The sequence below is a fragment of the Hemitrygon akajei genome, unplaced genomic scaffold (genome assembly GCF_048418815.1).
Source record: "Hemitrygon akajei unplaced genomic scaffold, sHemAka1.3 Scf000054, whole genome shotgun sequence".
Lineage (NCBI taxonomy): Eukaryota > Metazoa > Chordata > Chondrichthyes > Myliobatiformes > Dasyatidae > Hemitrygon > Hemitrygon akajei.
The window spans coordinates 4,570,087-4,575,388 of record NW_027331940.1 but is presented as its reverse complement, the minus strand read 5'-3'; positions in this window follow the sequence as shown (position 1 = coordinate 4,575,388).

Sequence of the window (5,302 nt, the reverse complement as noted above, 5' to 3'; positions counted from 1 at the left end):
TATTTCAGCAGGCTGCAGCGTCACATTTCTGTCTCTCAGCGTTAATGCGGCAGAGCGCCACCTGGTGACAATGGAGTCCACAAATCAGGGGGTTATTGTGGTAAATCACCACCAAGCGGCAGTGTTGTCCACAAAAAGGAAAGGTTTGCAACGGTTAGAAGGAGTCCAGGGGCTGCAAGTCGATGAAGTTCCAGACCTGCCCCTAACCACTCTCCTCACCACGAGTCAGAGTCCCAAACAGTCCTTCCATATGAGGCAACTTTTCAGCATCGTGACTGTTGGGGTCATCTACTGTTTCCAGTTTTCCAGGTGTGGCCTCCTCGACATTAGTGAGACCCGATGTCCTCTCTGCATTCTGCTCTCTGTCCGGATGAGATTCTGCAGATGTTGGAGATGGAGAGTAACATACACAAAATGTTGGAGGAAGTCAGGAGGTCAGGTAGCTTCTATAGAGGGCGATAAATCAAAACACAGATTTCCTGCCGAGACCCTTCATCAGGACTGGAAGTGGGGAGAAGCCAGAATAAGATGGTGTGGGGAGTGGAAAGAGTCCAAGCTGGTAGATGACATGTGAAGCCAGATAAGAGTGAAGGTGAGAGGGTGGGGGAGGTGGGAGATGAAGTGAGACGCTGTGAGGTGGTTGGTGGAAAATGCAAAGGACTGAAAAGGAGGAAACTGATAGGAGAGGAGAGCGGACAATGGGGAAGTAAAGGGGAACCAGAGGGAGACGATCCGCAGTGGAGAAGAGAGAAGTGAGGAGACAGAATGGAGGAGACTGGCGTGTGGGTTGATGAAATGAAAAGGTGGAGATAGAAGTTAAAGATATCGATGCTCATGCTACCCGGATGTAATATGAGGTGTTGCTCCTCCAACCTGAGAGTGCACTCATCGTGTTAGTTAAGCAATGAACCGGAAGGGAGAGTGGATTAATAGTTTTCCCCTGGGATCCCTATTAAATCAATCCTCCTTCACCTTAAAACCGGTGCTCTCTGGTTGTTGATTCTACAAAAATGGGGCGGAAGAAAAATAAACAGAAAAACATATAAAACCTACAGCACAATACAGGCCCTTTAGCCCACAAAGTTGTGCTGAGCATGTCCCTACCTTATAAATTACTGGGGTTACCCATAGCCCACTATTTTTCTAAGCTCCATGCACCTATCCAGGAGGCTGTTAAAAGACCCTATCGTTTCCCCCTGCACGAACACTGCCGGAGCCCATTCCATGCACTTATCACTCGCTGTGTAAAAAACGTACCCCGACATCTCCTCTGTACCAATTTCCAAACACCTTAAAACTGTGCCCACTGTGGCAGCCATTTTAGCCCTTGGAAAAAACCGCTGACTATCCACACGATCAATGCCTCTCATTATCTTATACACCTCTATCAGGTCACCTCTCATCCTCAGTCGCTACAAGGAGACAATGCTGAGTTCTCTCAACTGCGCACATTCCCCGTTTCTGTACAATGATAATTTGGAGCACCTGCACAATGTCGGCCTCAATCTCCAACACTTCAAGGTGTGAAGTCCCAACCTGTCCAACCTCTCTCCAGAACTCAGTCCCTCGAGTATCGGCAGCATTTTCGTAATTTTTTCTGCACTTATTCTGGCTTAGCGTCCTCTTTCCTATAGCAGAACGACCAAAACTGAATACAATAATCCAGGCGTGGATACCCGAGCAATACCCTAACCCTAATGCAACCTCACTCGTCACTTCTTCAGACCATGAGCCATGAGAAATGAGACAGAGGCTGCTCAGCCAATCGAGTCTGCTCTGCCATTCCTTCCTGTCCAATTGATTACCTCTCGCAACCCCATTCTCCTGCCTTCTCCCCATAATCTTTGAACATCCCTTTAAAATACACTCAATGACTTGGCGTCTACGCTTGGGTAGCTTTTAAAATCTAGAACAGGCAACTAAAAAAAAGCTATATGAAGGGGAAAGGTGAAATATGAGAGCAAACTAGACAGTTCAATAAACCATTATAAAAATGCGAAAGGGAGGCGAGAGTTGATATTTGACCACTGGAAAATGATGCTCATCTGGTAGAAATGGGGAAGAGATGGTAGATGAACTTGGTAGGTATTTTACATCCGTCTTCTCCGTGGAAGACACTAGTAGTGTGCCAGAAAGAGTGTCATTGCTATTACAAACGGAAATGTGTTAGGCAAACTCAGGTTCTTAAAGTGGATAAGTCACCTGGACCAGATGGACTACATCCCAGAGTCTTGAGAGAGGTTGCTGAAGAGATACCAGGCGCAGTGGTCATGACTTCTCAAGAATCACTGGATCCTGGCATGGTCCCGGAGGACCAGAAGAATGCAAAAGTCATTTTACTCTTTGAGGAGGGAGGAAGGCAAAAGAAAGCAAATTATAGTCCAGTTAGCTTAACCTCATAGCTTCTGCATAGGGAAATCTTGCCTGACAAGTCTGTGAGAGTTCTTCGAGGAAGTCATAAGGAGGATGGACAAACAAGAGGCAGCGGATATCATTTACTTGGATTTTCAGAAGGCATCTGATAAGGTGTCACACATGAGACTGCTCGACAAGATAAAAATCAGAATAAATACTGGCATAGATAGAGGAATGGCTGTCAGCCAAGAGGCAGCGAGTGGGAATAAAATGAGCCTTTTCTGGTTGTCTAGCAGTGACTATTGGTCTTCAGAGGTCAGTATTCGGTCCCCTACTTTTCACATAGTTTGTCAATGACTTGGATAATGGAACCGATGGCTTACTGGCAAGGTTTGTGGATGATACAAAGATTGGTGGAGGCGTTGGTGGTGCTGAGGAAGCAATGCGATTGTAGCAGGACACAGACAAATTTAAAGAACGGGCAAAAAGTGGCTAATGTAATACAATATTTCGAAATGTACGATAATGCATTTTTGGAAAAGGAACAATGGTGAATAATTATCTGATTGGGAGAAGGATCAAAAACGGAAGTACAGAAGGAAATTGGTAAAGAAGGCAAATGCAATGCTGGCATTTATTTAAAGTGATGTAGAATATCTAAACAAGGAGATAATGCAAGTACTTTATAAGACACTACTTGGGCCGCACTTAGAATATTTTGGACCCATATCTCAGAAAAGGTGTGTTGTCTTTGGAGAGAGTCCAGAGGATGTTCAAGAAGATGATTCCGGTAATGAAGGGGTTAAGATACGAGGAGCGTTTCCAGCCTTGGGCCTGTACTCCTGCACTGACTTAGGTTTAATAAATGTAGGTCGGGGGTGTTAAATCTCACTGAAACCCACCGAATGTGGAAAGATCTAGATAGTGTGGATGAGGAGATGACTTTTCGTATGGTGGGGGTAGCCATAACGGAGGGCACAACCTCAAAACAGAGGAGCGACCTTTTAGAGTAGTTAAAGAGGATTTTATTTAGTCAGAGAGCAGAGAATCTGTGGAATTCTCTGACACAGACGGCGATGGGGGACAAGTCTGTGGGTACATTTTAGGCAGAAGCTAATAGTTTGTTGATCAGTTAGGGCATTACAGGATATGCCGAGGAGGCAGTTGTATGGGGTTGAGTGAGAACCGGGATCAGCCATGATAGAACGGCAGAGCAGACTTGATGGGCTGAATGGCCTAATTCTGCTCCTATGTCTTATTGTCTTATACTGCTAGTGTCTTGCACAGTGAAGATTGACACAAAATACTTGTTACATTCGGCTGCTATTTCTTTGCTCTATTACTAACTGCTCTATCATCTTCCAGCGGTACAATATCAACTCTTGCCTCTCTTTTACTCTTTATATATCTGAACAACTTTTGATACTTGATATTATTGGCTCACTTACCTTAATTTTTCATCTTGTCTCTCTTGTGTGTGTTTTTTGTTGTCTCCTGTTGGTTATGTAAAAGCTTTCCAATTCTCTCACTTCCCACTGTTTTCTTGCTGTATTACGTGACCCCGCTTCTGGTTTTATCCAAAACAGGAGAAAATCTGTGGATGCTGGGAATCCAAGCAACACAAACACAAAATGCTGGAGGAACCTAGGAGGCCAGGCAGCATATATGGGAAATAGTAAACACTCGACGTTTCGGGCCGAGACCCTTCATCAGGACTGGGGGGAAAAAAAAGATGAGACGTCAGAGGAAGAAGTGTGGGGGTGAAGGGGCGGAAGAAGTGGTCGGTGACAGGTGAAACCGCGAGAGGGGGAGTAGTGAAGTGTGAGGATGAGAGGGGTGGAAGAAGTGTGAGGGTGAAGGGGTGGAAGAAGTGGTCGGTGATAGGTAAAACTGCGAGAGGGGGAGTAGTGAAGGAAAAAACTTATTAGGGTTTTATTTCCTTAACGATTCTTGAAAAAATCAATTGCTAATGCCTCCACATCTCCTCAGTCACCTCTTTCAGATTTCTGGGGTGTACACCATCTGGTCCAGGTGACCTATTTACCTTCAGACCCTCTCTTTTTCCGAAGAATCTTCTCTCGTGTAATGTAACTTTACACATTCTGAGCACTAACATCTGGGACTTCCATATTCCTGCTGGTGCCTTCGAGAGATAAGATTGACGTACAATACTTACTCAGTTCTTCTGCCATCACTTTGCACCACAACCCCATTATTACCTGTTCAGCATCATCTTTCAGTCCACCCCTTTTTCAGAGACTGGGATCCCTGGTTCAACCAGTAAGGATGTTGTGCATTTCAATGTGTTCTCCTCTCACTCCTCGATTCTCTAAATGAAAGGGTTATCATATTTGATTTTTCTTCATATGATGACCCCACCACTCCAGGGATCAGTCTGATGAATCTTCATTGCACTCTCTCTAACAAATACTCTCTAACCTCTTTGCTAAAGGAGTTAATTTCCATCTTCTGCAGTCCCCAGTTGTCCCGACCACTTCCGCCTCTCTTTTGCACTATATGTAGCTGAAGAAAAATTTGGTATCCTCTTTAATATTACTAGCTAGCACACCGATGTATTACATCTTTTCTTTCTTAATTATTTTAGTTTCATTCTGTTTGTTTTTAAAAGCTTTCCAATCCTCTAACTTCCTAGTAATTTTTGCTCTATGCCCTCTCCTTGGGTTTTACGTTTTCTTTGGTTTCTCTTATCAGCCACGGTTTTGTCACCTTCTCTTTGGAATACTACTTCCTCGTTGTGATGTATATATCCTGTGCCTTCCGAATTGCTTCCAGAAATTCCAGCCATTGCTGCTCTGTTTTCATCCCTGCCCGTGTTCTTTTCAAATCAATTTTGACCAATTTTTCTCTCATGCCTCTCTAATTATTCCGCATCAGACTTTTGCTTCTCCTTCTCTAATGTCAGGGTGAATTTAATCGTATTAAGATC